Below are 16,009 nucleotides of genomic sequence, written 5' to 3' on the forward strand. Positions count from 1 at the left end.
TGTGATCTTTATTTTATTCTTTATACCTTCCCATATTTTTAAACTTTGTATAGTACACATTAAAAACATTAAATTAAGTAAGGGTGTTATTTAACAAAAGTTAAGGACACAATCTCATAGGTTCATGGAGGTGATAGCGGTAGAATTTTTAAATTAGAAATTGGTAGCAAGGGATAGCCATTGGATATTAATGTTTAGCACTTACATAACATTTCATGGGAGGCTTTCCGGGTGTCTTATAGCACCTGAACTCGCATCTTCACACCATCCCCTTGTGGTAGGCAGCAGGAGTTGTAATGATTTTGTGCATTAAAAAAAAGAAAAAGAGCAGGTGCAAAATGAAGACTGCGTTTTACTTGCTTCTACAGATGTTTTTTAGCTGTGAGATTGGACCCTATATGAGGACGTACTGCCACTGCTCCTCATAGATGAACAGGTGGTCAGGATTGGCAAGAGCCCTAGAAATAGCATGTAGTCCACTACCCCGGAAAGAGGAAATGGATGTAGAACAGTGAGCTTGCCTAGTGTTTGAAAAACTAATTCCCATGCCTTCTTGCTCGACATGGAGAATGTTCCAGAGCTTTTGTTTTTACATATAATGCTATTCCTGCTGAAGCCCTTTAAAAGAGAAAGGGCTGGGGCGCCTGGGTGGCTCAGTCAGTTAAGCATCCGACTCTCAATTTCAGCTCAGGTCATGATCTCGGGGCTGTGAGATCGAGTCCCTCATTGGGCGCTGCGCTGGGCATGCAGCCTGCTTGGGATTCTCTCGCTCTCCCTCTCGCTCTGCCCCACCCCCTGCAACTTACTGTCTGAATAAAAAACAGAGAGGGCGGGAGAGAGAGAAAGGAGGGAATACTGAATGATTAAGGATTGGATTGGAGGTGGGGTAGAAGGAAGGCTCTTGGCAGCCAGAGAAAGTGGCCCCAACTCCTGCTGGCTGAATTCGAACCAGGTCTGTGTGTCTGGAGCTCTGCTGGTCCTCCCGTGGTGGTCAGATGACCCAAGCTCCTCCTCTGTGCACCCCTGCCACTGCCCCAGTCTCCCGAATTTCCATGTCACTGGTGTCTCTAGCACTCCGGCCCGTCTATGATAACTTTCAACTTCAGGAATCAGGGTATAAAAGAATTTGAAGCTTCTCTCCCTCCCAGTTCCCGGTTAGAGTTTTTAAGGGTGATTTGGTTCAAATTCAGAGGAGGTAAATACACATATTCCCCCACAGTTACCATCTCTGATGTTTCAATCAGTGCTTACCTGAGGATGGACTTTTTCCATAGCACCCACAAGTTTGCAGGGATTCCAGAGAGGGCAAACATTAGTGTGATAATGCTGCTTTGGGAGTTCAATAGATACCTGGTTTTGAATGGAGGTTCTCCCTGTGGCTAGTTGACCCTCAGTTTCTTCAGAGTGCAAAAAGAAGGTAATGAGAACAGCAATAACTATGTTAGTCAGGAGAGGGTGTGTTACGCTGCAGTAACAAGGAAATCTGGAAATATCCGTGGCTTAATAAGGCAAACATTGATTTTTTTTTTTTTATGCTCTTGCAAAATCTGATGTGTATCGTCTGGGCACTTCTCCATCTGGTGACTCTAGGAGACAGGTACCCTCTGTCTACCATCTCAATATGTGGCTTCCGGGATCCCGGGGTCAGAGAAGAGAGAGCTAAAAGGTCATGGACTGGCTCTTTAAGTGTTGTGTCCAGAAATGACACATATCCCTTGCATTCATATTTTATTGACTCAGACTGGCTGCATGGCTTTGCTTAACTGCCAGGGGATTGGCCGTTTAGGACACACGGGCTTCTGAATGAATGCTAGGTATCTCTGCTGCCTGCCTGACCTCAACGGAGCCTCTCCTATGGAGCCGGCACTGTTGTAAATGTTTCACCTGTTCATCCCATTTGATCATCAATCTTATGAAGTAATCGCTAATACCTCCATTATACAGATGAGAAACTGAGCCACAGAGAGGTTACACAACTAGAGTGTCCCAGCTAGTAAGGGACGGAGCCAGGATTTAAAGCCGAATAGTCTGACTCCAGGACCTTGGCATTGATTATCTCCCTAATAATATTTCTCCTGGGGGGGGGGGTGGATTTCTGTATGATTCTAGGCAATGCCAATAAAACACAGTATCTGACATGTAATAGTTAATCACAGATGGCAGCGACATCTGTCATGATTGTTGTGGGCTACCTCCAATCTTTTCTGAGTCAAGGCAGGGTGTAAATAGATGACTATGTGATAGAGCTTTATTAAAAGGTATCTCTTTCATCCTGGCATCTGGGATTGCATGGAATGCTTTAATAGAACCTTGCAGAGAGGTATCAAGTAATTACCATTGTACGGAAGTATTTTAGCAAGCTGTGCCCATTCTTACCCTGCAAGGGCATGAAGCAAAGTTTACATTTTAATTACTGGCCTGCCATGTCTCATTACTGGAATCTGCAAGGCTGCTCTGAGGAAAATTTAAGGACACAACAGTAGTTTATTTCATATTTGTTTTAATTAAACATCAGTGCTGGCCTTGACTTGTCTGGTAGGTAGTTACTGCAAAAATACTGTGTTGTAAAGTGATGTCTGAGTCCCTTTGTGGAGCCCGAAATATATTTGGTGTTGAAGTGACTCCCTGTCCCGTTCCTGCCATGAGTTAATCGATAGCACCCCTGTCCTTTATCAGGAAGCCCCAGCAGCTGGAGACAGCCTGGTATGCGGGTGAGCAGGCAGCACCACCCCAAGAAAAGGGACTGTTTGGAATTCTCTAGATTTGCATAGACCAGTAAAGGATATCACTGAGATTATAGAAGAACTGGGGCAGTGAATGGTGTGTATAAACCCATGTGTCTACAGCGGTTAGTACCATTCCTCCCTGCCAGGTGGGAGACAGAAGGCAGACTCTTGGTACTTGAGAAATATTTCTAATTCTTCCCTAACTCTGGGCATTGGGAGATGGCTCCTTCTTATTTCTTACCTTCTTTCAGAAGCCCAGTTTCTGCCACAGATTGAAGCCCAGTGTCTCTGACACAGGAAGGTGCCCTCCTGGGAATCGCTCACTCTGAGTTTAATCCCTGTGCTCGGCAATGGGCCAGGAGAGAAAGGTAAGGAGACACCAACCCAACGGCAACCACACACAGATGGGTAAACAATAAGTTAAGTGAGACCAAACTTCAAATGTGCTCCATACAGACATGGGGGGAAGCGGGGGGAAATGCAGACGAGGGGCCAAGTAATTCTGAGGATTGGGCGAAGGATCGCTGAGTCACGTCTGTGGGTGCCTCATTGTCCTTTGACACTAATCAGAACCCGGAGATATTACTATTTCTAAGAACTAAATAGGTTGCGTTCGGTAATGTAATTCCCCAGTAGCATTTTAGCTTCAGCTGAGTATCATTCTGCAGGATGTTTGTATCAGGTATTGACAATTTTGGCATTGGAAACTATGTTAGCCAGATATTGGAAAAATATTGGCAGGTTTCTAAAAAGAAGGATTCTGCAAAAGAGCATGTATTCCATGACTACAACTATACTGAACTAGCTGTGTTTGTGGCCAACATCCAGGTGGGAATATACATGGGGAAGGTACTTATTTTGTAGTGGTAAGATTATGAATTAATTTTTTATGAAATAGCTTTCCTATATAATATTGCCTTCAATTTAAAGAGAGAAAAACAAATAATTATTGTTATATCCCAAATACTGCATTTTTATAAAATCAATGGGAAAAAGGATCAATGGCGAGGTTCAGAAAGGGAATCTTTAAAAATAACTCAAGAACAGTCACTCTTGATGGAAATTCTGACCTTTGGGCAGAGAGCTTGAAAAGGGGTTTTATAAAACCGAAACACATTTTTAGGGAAATGCAGGGAGCTTTTTAGGAGTCAGTAGATCCTGATCATCAGGGATTTGCTATTGATATTTTTTACACAACAGAACAAAACTAAGAAGGTCCTGACTTAAAAAAAAAAAAAACTCCCCCATAACGACACAAATGCTGTACACAAAACTATGTTTCTATTTGTTCTTTATCTTATAATATTCGCCCACATACATGCACAAAATTTAACATAATTTTAGGCACTGTACAGGTTTTGTTCTCCCCACACAAAAGACTATAAGTATTTTTATCCAATACTGTATTGTTTCAGATTTTCTAAAAAGGACTTAGTGGCTACATTTTAAAAATGTGGTTCTCCTGGAATATTTGAATTAAGCTAGTTGAACTTCTCTTTGAAAAAAAAAATCGAGATTACAGTTGAAAGGAAAGAATGTCAGTCTTATCTTTGACTCAGACATGAGGGGAGGTGCTGGTCACAGGTGACCTGGACACTCAGCTCGAGGACTCCGTGGCAGGGACTATGCAGCAGACGGGACTTGCTGTAAGGTTCTTTTAAACCAGAGTCTTTGAGCTGTGAGGTTGACATTCTAGAAAGCAGAGCCTCAAAGGGAGGTCCAGCCCAGAGCCTGCACCAGAATCTTCTGGGACGCTGTCCTGGCGAAAACAAGGTATACATGCGGCAACACAGGAGATGCTGTGAGGATCAGAGGCTAGGACCCGCCTAGCCTGCCCAACCTTAACCAGAGTTTTATCCCTTTAAAACCAAGTTGCTTTTTGTAATATAAGCTCCTGACCAGGTCCTGTTCTGCCCTGATTCAACCTGCAAAGTCCGATTGCACCATCGGTGCCTGGTCCTGACAGAGCAGTACCACCCTTGCCTTCGCGGCGTTCGCCAAGTGAACTGCTGAGCAAATGTGTTAACACCCACCGGACTGGGCCAGGTCCTGCCGCCGCAGTTGGAGGCACAGTGCCATCTAGTGGAAAAAGGAAGAAAAGCGCCCTCTGGTGCCTTTTTTTTTTTTTTTTTTTTAATTAGGGGAGCGTCATTGAAATAGACCAAAGACTCAGCTGTCCTCCTTTGATATCAAAGAAGCTTGAGAACCAGAGAAGGAAATGGACTTCCCGGATGTCACACAGCCAGCCAGAGGCAGCTTCGACGTTACAGAACCTCATCAGTTGAGCCTTGGTCCTGCCCTCTCGGAGCTATGTATAATACCACAATAAAGAAACCAGAAGATAAGAGCTTCTAGTGTCTGTTGAGTGGCATTTCAGACCTCTGCTGAGCTGGAGGCGAACATAGGTGGGGACCTCCATTGTTTACTGTCCTATGGAATGACTTGGCCAGATTCTCTCGGGGATGGGTGCAAGGTTAGAACAGTCAGTTGTCCATCTTGCCGCCCCCCCGCCCCCGACCAAATTTGCCCTGAAACTCTGCACGGGATAAGGCCACATCCATGACACCATGTGACGGAGTAGGCAGGAGATGCCACAGGTTACCTATGCCCTGAGGGGAGAAGAGAAAGAGGTGTGGGTTGCCAGCCTCAGCCCTTCCCAAGCTCTTGCCCTGTGCACTCTTTCGAGAGCCCAGGAAAAAGCTTGTGCCTCATCAGAGGCACTCAAGCCTACTTCCCTTTCCCACCTTTTGGAAATTCCCTGCAAGCCTATGTTCCCCGGTGCCCAGATGCACAGGTTACCCAGATCCCAGCAGAGGGATGGGGAGGAGGAGGAGCTCAGGACCCCAGTTTCCCGTGCTCTAGGGACTGCCTGACCTTGGTTAAAGCAGATTGCTGGGAGGAACCGCACACCATGTGGGCTTCTTAGCCAGTCTCCAGCTAAAAGGCACGTACACGGAGTAGCCTGTTACCCACGATTGTGGAAACTGCACGCTGCATTATTCAGTGTCAGTGTGAGGGATGGAGAGAAAGGTGAACGCCAATGCCTAACTTCTTTCCCTCAAAATAAAATCCTAAATGTTGACTCGAAACATATGGCTATGCCTTGGGATAAATCTTAGTCTAGTTTCTCATGGATATCCTAAAACAGCAAAAGGATTTCTTGACGGCACTCTCTTCCTTCGGAGTCTGGGCCTTCCCTTGACTCCTGGACCATCCTCATTCCAGCCAGAAGGTCGAGCCCATCCTGCCCCGAACCGAAGATTGCTGGCAGAGTCCTAAGCAGTGAACGTGAGTATGAAGGGTGGGGCTGTTAACCTCTAAATGTGCTCCTTTCATTTAATTTCTTCAGAGCTGATTAGAGTAGGGGAACTTTTCATACCGCTTTGCTTTTCTAACTAGGGAATCGGACTCAGGGACTTTTGTGGACTGGAATGCCCCAAAGTGGCAAGGATTTGACAAAACCTTCCACACCCAGGGCACAGGCTGAGTCCCAGTGCAGCATCCCATGGCCTGATTTACCCCAGGACAAGAGTTCTGAGGTCTCTGGATGATGGAACAGCCTCCGGACACCGAGGGCCAAAGGTCTGCTGCCTGGCAGCCCCTGAACAGAAAGCCCTCCGCCCCTCCTCCCAGTGAGGTCCGACTTCCACCTGCTTCTATAGCCTCTCTACCATCACTGTCCTGCCCTCCGAAATTAATTCCCCTCCAAAGCTCTTGGTTAAAGCTGGGCTTTGTTGCAGTGTCCAGGACTCTGTTGAGATGCAGAAGCATAGACAGCCCTGCTTTCCAGCCCAACACATCCCTGGAAAAGAGGCGATAAAGAGGATTTTCATGATGCAGATTGTATTTTCCCACAGGAACACTTATAATTGGGGTGCACTGCTCACCAGAGGCCTCGCATCGAACGAATCACAGTGACATCCGGCAGCATGTCCTAAAAGCCAATACATCCCTCAACCTCTGTAATCATCTATCAGAAGAAAATCTCTGACTCGCCTTTTTCTCTTGATTCTGGCAGGGCCTCGGCTCATTACTCAGTGTTCCTAAACTGAGCTATCCCTCCCCAGCCGCACATGCTAGAGCCCCTTTCTTTCCTCTCCTGGCCTTGATCGTGAGGCCATGAGCCCCCTAGTTGTTCCACATGGGCCCGTCTTTCTTCACTGAATCCCTTTAACTAAAAGGCCTTTGAACAATTCACAATTTCCTCTGCCCTCCTTTGCCTCCAGTCCCGCATCGACATGGAGCACATGGGGGTGGGCAGCCCTCCAGCCGGTCACAACAATGTCCCTCCTCAAGGTGCTGAATCTGGACTGTGATTGACATGTAAAAAAAAAGTTCCCACATAATGCCCTTATAGGTCAGAGCCCTAAAGCAGCCAGATATTTCCCAAATCCATGATGCCTGAAGGTCAATAGGGCATTCTTTTATTCCAAAGATAGGATTGATTTCTTTCTGTATACCAGGCATTTCCCAAGGCACTCGGGACATAGCTGTGAATAAAACAGATAAAAACCCACACGGGGCTCTAGAGGGGAAGGCACAAGTGGCATTTGTCCAGTGAGTCAAAAGACCGTTGGCTCCGTCATCAGGAAGCCTGAGGAGCTAGTCCAGATGCTTCTTCCACTAATCAGCCAAGTCACTTCCCCCTCCCTGATCTAGTCTCCTCCTCTGGAGAATGGAAAGGGGGGACTCCGTCCCGGGTAAGGACCTGCACCTGAGACTTATCTAAAAGCACTTTGCTTTGTGACCCTCCTTACACTGTAGAGTTTTTGGCTTCCCAGCCGAGAGGGTAGAGCTTCCCTGCCTCTCCTTAAGTGAGGCATTCATGCCAACTTCCCTCTCTGCCCCTCACAGTTCTTTCCTGCTTTGATTAATCTTTGGTCTTTAGAAAGCAGAGAACCTCTCCATCAATTCCACCTGCCTGCCTCCTGTCTTACTCCGCCCCCCCCCACCACGCCCCGGCCCCGTGTTCTCCCTTCTCCATGACCATAGGGTCGCAAGCATTTTTCAAGAACAGACAAACGACCCCATCTTCAAAGATAGTTTTTGTGAGAGGAATGCCTCTTTGGGGCCACTATGATGCCTTTGGGGGCGTCTGTTTCCCTGATCATGCTCAAGGAAGCCAGTGAACAGATCACAGGGAGGGATTCAGTACAGTTGGTGCAACAGAACCACTGGAAACCAATTAGCCTGGAAACCAGAGGAAGGATGGTGGCCAAAGGACAGGCCCCCCCGTGGTAAACAATTACCAATGTGGGCAGGGACAGCAATGTAGGTCAGCTCTCAGCCAGGAAATCGTTTTACCAGTGCAAACTGTGAATCCCTTCTGGAAGCAGAATCTAGGTAAAGGTTTTCTTTCTATATTTGGGCAGATGACCCCCTGGTTGCCTTGCAACTCCCCTTGGTTTCTGAGACAGCTGGTCTTGGCTTCCACCTTCCCTCCACAAGAAAATGGCTCAGGGGCCTTCTCAACCTTGACCTTCTGGTTGATGATTGCAAAATAGAGGGCTAGATTTTGCTTTAGAAACCAGGTCTGGGCAGGAGACCCATATTGCCCTCCCATATTCCGACAACACTGGATGTTTTCTGACACAGACGTGGTGGATCTTTTTTTATTTGTTTTCCAGAGCACACCTTTCAGCATCTAGGGTGCTGTAAAGATTTACCGATTTTAGATGAATATCTCGGGAACCCTAAAATTAACATCAACACCCAGGCTTGAAGGACTGTTCTCGCAGGGATTTGGTCAAGCAGAAACAGGAGACGCTGGGGTTCAGATCCAGTCCCACAGGCAGTTCGGGGCCCCATGCAGAGGCTCAGGTGGGTAGGGTCACTGAGACATTCAGCTCCTAACTTGGCGTGGGCACAGTGTACAAAGTGCTTCTGCATTTACTCTCTCTTTGGTTCCTTAGACCCATTCTGGAAAGTGTTGAGCAGAGCGAGTGTTGACATTATCCCCACTTTGTAGAGGAGGCTGAGATTCACAAAGGCTCCCAGGCATGTGTTTGCTGAGCTGGTATATGACGGTCAGGACTGGAGGCGGTGGGGGGGGGGGTCTCCCAGTGCTGAGACCAGGGGTCCTTCTACCACTCCGCAGTGTGTTGGGGTGTCTTCTGAGAGTCCTGGGTCAGGCATTTCTGCTCTCTTAACCTCATTCTAGGCAATACTTCAGGTTTACCAGTAAGCCATGGAGGCTGACCTTGATAGACTACTTGGGAAAGGTGTGTGGCCCACCTTTCCCTCGGAGGCCAGGACCACAGAATTCTGATGGGCATTTTTCTCAGCAGTTCCTGACCCTGCTTCAAGACCAGAGAGGAAACTGCATCTCCTATATACCCATGGCTTCCCAGGGAAGCCACAGTTGCCATATGCCAAGGGCCTCAGAGACTCTCCTCCCTGGTCCCCACTCTGGCATAGCTTTGCCCTGAGGCCATTTTCCTCTCTGACACCCTTTGGCCTCTAGATCATGTGCAAGGGTTGACCAAACCCCAAGATCCTCTCTTTCTCAGACACTGCATGGGACAGCTCTCTGGCATATGGCCCCAGGGATGGTTGGACTTTCTGTTGGCCTTTTTGTAGAGGAACAAAGAAGTGTTCTCCTTCTCCAGCTCGGCAACACAAATCTCCACCCTTGAAGACACCTGCTAACAGCGAGTCATGCAACATTTCTTGAAATGGTACACGAGAAAGTTTGCAAAAGCAGTTGTTTAGAATCCTTCTGCTCTTAGTTAACTTTGCCAGCTGAGCCGTCTTCCTAAGTAAATAACAGTAGAATCCTGCATGGACTTACCTCCAATCCACTGGACTTGCTGTAGCTCACACCTGCCTTCCCCGCCCCCCCCCCCCCAGATATGATTCTGTGAGGTAAACGCTTGGCATGAACCAGTTTGCCTCCAAGTCACTCTCTAGGGCCTCATTACAGAGAGGTGAATGTTAGGTGAGGAATTCAGTGTGCACCTGTAGAGTTCAATGTCTTTTTAAAACCACGAATTGAGGAGCGTAACTAATGAGCACACCATGAAGGCCACAGACCACTTCATTCAACATTAGAGTCACTTCCCAGGTTGGGTAGAAATGAAAGTCCCCAAGGAAAGGCCACCCCATCAAATAATGAAGAGCTTTTATTTTCTGTGTGATAAATATTCAGCGGACATTTTGATAGACAAAGAGCATGTACTAGAGGCCTTCAAAAAAACCCACTCTGATTTCTGGTGGGATGCGGAGGGACGAGAGAGGAGGGGAGGAAGAGATTTCTCTACATGATGTACTCTGTTATCAAAACAGAGCAGCTGGTTGGGGATTTCAGAGTTCAGATGATTTTGAACTGATTCTCCCTTCTCTGCAGGGACCCTTCTGTCATTCTGGCTTTTGCTTGCCCTTCTAGAGCCTGCCCCTAGGATGGTCATGAAGTTAAAACAGAGAACCCACAGAAAGCTTGTATTTCAATGCCTGGCACACGGCAACTGTTTAGGGTAGTCATTGCCTGAGTTATTCATAATATTGGCATCAGGGGAGATGTGTCCCTTTCTGTGAATGGGGCAACAGAGGCAGAGGTCAGGGAGGATTGCTGTCCATGGCCACTGAAGGTCTCAGCTGCACTCAGGCTCACCTTCACAGGCAGGTCGGACTGTTGTGACCGTGGTGGATTGGCCCGGGCTGCAGGGTGGGCGGCTGGCCGGGGTCTGGTTCCACTGCCGCCCCGGCCCCACTCCGTGCAAGCTGGCCCTCCGGGTTGTACTAAGACAGCGATGCTGACCCACCAGCATGACTGTAAATACAAAAGCTCCATACCACCCTTTATGATAAAGAACCTTAGTAACTTCCCAGTGGCTTGGAGCAAGGCCACGCTTGATGCTGCCATGGCCTTAGCTCAGGCCTTCCAAACCCACATCCTGCTTCCAGTCTGTCTAACCCTCAGCTACCCTTCCTATGGCCGCCAAGAGGCCCTTCTAGAACCAGCTTCTGATCTGGGACATGATATACTCCTGTTTTAAAGGACCGGCTCTCCTTTGCCTGGAGGGAGCAGCACCCCCCCCCCCCGCCGCCTCAGTGGGGCCTGCAAGGCCCTTTTCCATCCCCTCACCTCCCACTGTCCCGGGAGGACCCTCCAGTCACTCCGTGCTCTTCATTCCTGGCAGGGCAGGCCCTTCCCTGACTCCAAACTTCTGCACATGCTCTTCCTACTGCCTGGAGGCTGTTCCCTACCTGCGTCTCTGCCTGGCAAACACCTGTTTGGTCCTTCAAGACTCAGCGGCAGGGCAGGCCCCTCTATGTGGCCTTTCTTGACTTCCTCAGGCAGAGGTCCCACACTCCCCTGGGAGCAGGAACCTCCTGCCTGGTGAAGGCAACTATGTTTTCTTCGATTCACTCCAGAGCTGGCCCCTGGTCCCCACCACCGGCACGTCCGCATGGTGTGGCCTGGCTGTGGAAAACATTCTTCCAGACCCGGCACATGCTCTCTGTGTCAGCCTCCTTAGGAGACATCGTGTACCAGAAATTGTCCTACACGTGGAAACTGTGGACTTGATTAGGAGATATTAAATGCCATTAATCGTCTCATCATTGCTATGATGACAACCTGGAGAAACCCCTGGAAGGGAATGGAAATGTTCTCTGAACTCTGGTGGGGGTTCCCAGCTGGGGGTGGGGGGAAGGTGTTTCTTCCTACACGGACTGGAGACTGGCGCCGCTCCCGCCCCCAAGCCCGCCCACCCTCTGCCACCTCCGTCCCAGTCATCACTGAGCATCGGAGACACCTGTGCGTTGGCCAAGGTCACATTCTGAATTCCCACCTGCCTCATCCGGACACGGGCCGGGATGACGTCTGCCTCAGAAGAACATCCTGAAGATCAAAGGAGGGTCTACCTGTGAAGTTCCTAGTAGACACAAACACGGCTCAGTTGCAGGCTCCATCCCTCCCCCACCAGCTGGCACTGCCCCGTGCTCAGCAGCTACCGCTGGAGGAAGTTCTCAGCCGTGGCACAGAGAGGGGTCAGGCTAGAGGCGGAGGCACTCGGGCGAAATGCAGACCTTCTCCTCTCCCTCCTGCTGCTCAGGGAAAAGCTCTGCCCTCACACACTTCATAGCCAGGGGCTCCAGAGATCTGAACTCACATCGGTGTTGGAGGACGATTTGCAGAGGCAGGGTCTTGGCCATGCGTTTCTGGTCAGAGTCCAAGTGTCCACCTGATTTACTCACCAGGGGTGGCCTGGCCTGTGACCAGCTGCCCCCTCTTCCAGGCAGCACGGCAGGTGGCTGTGGAGTGGCTAAGGGCCCGTGGGGAGGGACCCAGAGGGGGCGTGTTGGAGGGGGGAGAAGCAGATCACTGGGGATGGACCCAGCACCCTGCTCAGGAGCATCCTCTGGCTCTAAGATGACATTTGAGCTCAGGCCAGAGAATCTCCACCGTCTTCTTTGCTATTGACAAGAGAGATCACTGTATGCCAGATCCGCTTCTAGGTGCCTCGTGTGTCAGCCTGTTCAATTTTCACAACCCTGGGAGCTCAGTACACCAACTAAAATGCTGGGAAACTGAGGCACAGAGGGGCGCCATACCTTGCCCCAGGTGACCTGGCTGGCAGGTGGGAGGCCTCAGATTGAGCCCAGGGGATCTGGCCCAAGGATGCATGTGCTTCAACACACACCGCCCTACCCTACACACAGAGCTCATTTTGCCCCAGCAGCTTACATAAGTCTCTGGCTCAGGCTACCTCTGGTTGTTTAGGTGAAGTCAGCAGCTCCAGTGTGCAGAAGAGACTCGGGGAAGCTGGGGATCCCACTTCCTTTGGTACCTTCTGCTTGCCATCTTCAAGAGGCCCAAACCCAGGGGACCGGGGGTGTGCCCTTGGGTGTGGGACCTCCATTCATTTATTTAATACACGTTTAGCAGCCAGGCAGGGGGTAGCAGGGGTCCAGACAGGCAAGGTCTCAGACCTTGTATTGGGGTTGGGAAAACAGCTAATAAATAAATAAGAAAAATTCAAGTAATCCTAAAAAATGAAGGAGAGAAAATGCAGGTGAATGAGGTAGAGTTTGAACAGTACTGGGGGTGGGGGGAGGGGGCTGAACAACCTGGGGCAGCAGGCAGATCATTCTTTATGGGTCATTCTGTATAGACTTTAAACTAAATATTTTCTAATTCTGTGATCTCCTTCAGGCTGAGAAAATGTCATCTCCCTTGTACAGCAAGCTCTACACACACACACCCATCCAGCTCCCTGTCCTGTTGTAGGACTGGTCTGGGCATGGGCTAGGCATTAAATAAGGGACCACTTGTACCCGGGAGGGTCTGTAGCTTGGTCAGGCTGTCTGTGCACCTCGCTTGCTCACCTGGCCCCAGGTGCAGATGGTGCGGGAACAGTCCTATTCAGTCCTATTCAGGCTGGGTAGCCGGCCACGTCAGAGCGCTCAAGGACAATTACTGAACTCAAACCTCAAATCTGAGCGTTTTTGCAGAAAGGAGCCTGTTCATGCTTTCAGCTTGGCAGTGGTGCTTGCTTTGAGCAAAATCTCCAGTTACAAGTAATCAAGACCCTACCCCTGGTACGCTGTGGATTCAGAGAATTGGAAGGGTCTTGAGAGATTGCCCAGCCTCTGTCTTCAGACAGGGATTGTGTAAACCACCCTGGTCCCAAGCCCCATTTCTCTTCTTGGATATATCCAAGGACGGAGGTCACAGCGTTATCAGGGTTATGCTCTGCCTCAGTTCAATTTTCTGAGCCCAGGTCACGGTATTTTCATTAAGAAACAGAGTCCCTGAAAGAGGCCCAAGCAAGGGACACTAGAGTATTTGATTACTTATACGGAGCCTGTCTCAGCTACCGACCCGGCTTCTGTTCTCATGAAAATGAAATATTTAGAGAACAGGAACCCACCTGTCTCCACGGCAGCCCTCCCTACTAAGAATATATTATCTCCATTAAGGCAAGGAGAGACATGTGCTGCTCTGTGTGGCTGAGGACAAGCAGACGGACTGAACCCACCTGCGTTGACCAGCTCTACACAGAGCACTTGTGAGGACACTGAAAATTCTGCCAAGTTCACTGGGGATGGCAAGGTGATGGGACACATCGCCGTGAACTGGCTGAAGGGCGCTTATGACCCAAGTGACCCAAGTTAGGGTTACACCTTTGAGGCTAAGCAATTGTTTTGTTTTGAAAGCAGGATCTTTCACAGTTTCATTTGGGGGAGGTTGGTGCCCACCATGGGCAGGACCCATTGCTGGGCACCCAGCGCAGCATGAGGATGAATGAGTCGCAGGCTGCTGTCGAAAGGGCCTCGCGGCCTGGAGAAAGAGGCCGGCTGTGCTCCCGTTCTAGGAGGTTGCTCCTCCCTTGGCTGGTTCTCTCCTACACATCCCTCTGAGCCTCAGCTCCCACAGTACTTTCCAGAACATTCCCCCATCCTCAATCTGTGATGCCCTAGCATCCTTTAATGTATTTGTTAATTCCACGAGCACTTACTAAATGCATGCTGTGTGCCGGGCACTGTTGAGACCATTGCATTAATCCCATGATGTTCTAGTTTTCTGTGTGCGACCTGCCTGGAGGTCCTGGAGGCCAGTGAACATGTCTTCACCCTCACATCCCCCAGGACCTGGCCTAAAGCAGCTGCTGAGTAAACATCTGTGGACACATGAAGACAGCAATAGCAATGATTTAAGATGGGTAGTTCCTAGAATAAAGACGAACATTTGTACATGTTTTTACAGACGTCAAACTTTCTCAGTAAACATTATGTCATCTGATTCTTCACAACAACCCCCTGGGAAACAGTTGTTTGCATTCGTGGGTGGGAAGACTGAGGCAGAGTATGACCCACTCCGTGGAACACCGGACTTGTGTTGCCAAGGGCTGTGCTCTCTGGACTCCACATGGGACTGTTTCTTCTGTGAGAACCTGAGGCGGATAATGAGCTGGAGCAGCTCAGGGCAAGGAGAAGCTTTCCTTCCTGCAGAAGCTGGGGCTGGCACCGGGACGGGGCAGCTCCTGACAAGTAGAGGTGGGATCGGCCCCGTGAGGAGGAAGCCCCAGGGGACATTTGAGAGCAGGCCTCCCCTGGGGTGCAGGTCCAGAGGACAGTCACTGCTCTGGCCTGTTGAGACTGAGATGAAGAGACTCAGAGACCACAGCTGTTAGTAGGGACCCGGACACGACCTAGGCCTGCCTAGCAGTTCCGAGCTTGGCTGACCCTTAACATTGGGGGAGTTGCTAAACCATGGTTCCCAGCCTCCAACCCCAGAGACTTCAATTCAGAAGATCTGGAGCAGATCTTTTTAAAAAGCTCTAGAGCCTGGGGCGCCTGGGTGGCTCGGTTGTTTAAGCGTCCACCTTTGGCTTAGGTCATGGTCCCAGGTCATGAGCTGGGAGTCTGCTTCTCCCTCTCCCTCTGTCCCTCCCCCTGCTTGTGCGCACACTCTCTCTCTCTCTCTCTCAATAAATAAATAAAATCTTAAAAAAAAAAAAGCTCTAGGGCCTTTTAGATGCTGAGCCCCCGCCCCCCTGCCGCACCACCCCAACCTTTAAAATCTATTATTCAGTTTTGCCAGCTGGACGCTGTCTTGGAGTTCAGAAGCCATTTGGAGGCATTTCCTGCCATGCTGAGTCAGAGGTTTGTTGGTGATGGTCTGCATTTCCCCAGTGCTTGTGTGACAGCTACACTCTCTCCCGCTCTATCCGACACACTCCTCTGCCTGAAAATGAAGGGATGGTCTCCGGGGTCGACTGTGGGTGTGTGCACTGTGGATTTGTTCTCTCATGAGCAGGTGCCTGTGGCTCACACCTTGACTTCCTAGAGGATGGGACTGAGGAATCTAGACTGGCTGGTACCAGATGCCTTGGCTGACCCCGCCCGGTGGGGAATGATTTGAACAGCATCGTGCACCCTGAAGAGCCAGGACCCAGTCCAAGAGCCTTCCAGTAAGCCCCAGAGGCGTCCCTTCCATGGCCCCTCTCCAGTGTGAATGCACTCCCAGCCTGGCCTTTGCCTCAGTCGGCCTCTCTCACTTCTTCCCGCCCTCTTTTAAAACCCAAATTAAAAGGCATTAGGAGACAGGGGCTGGGTAGCCCAGGTCCTCAGACTGAAAGCTCATGGCTTTGACCAGTGAAGTTGAGCATTCAGATACTCTTCCAAGACCATTTGTTGTAAATCGGAAAGGCTATTTTCTGCCACTATTGTATTTAGTTGGTTTCAAACTATTGCCCAATGAGGTAAAAGACTAGTATAGTACTTACGACATATGGTATATATATTTTTTATCTACATGATTCTTCCCACTAGATTGA

This window comes from Eumetopias jubatus, unplaced genomic scaffold, assembly GCF_037043125.1.
Source record: "Eumetopias jubatus isolate StellerSeaLion01/CBP00866 unplaced genomic scaffold, mEumJub1_p1.0 scaffold_4, whole genome shotgun sequence".
Classification (NCBI taxonomy): Eukaryota; Metazoa; Chordata; class Mammalia; order Carnivora; family Otariidae; genus Eumetopias; species Eumetopias jubatus.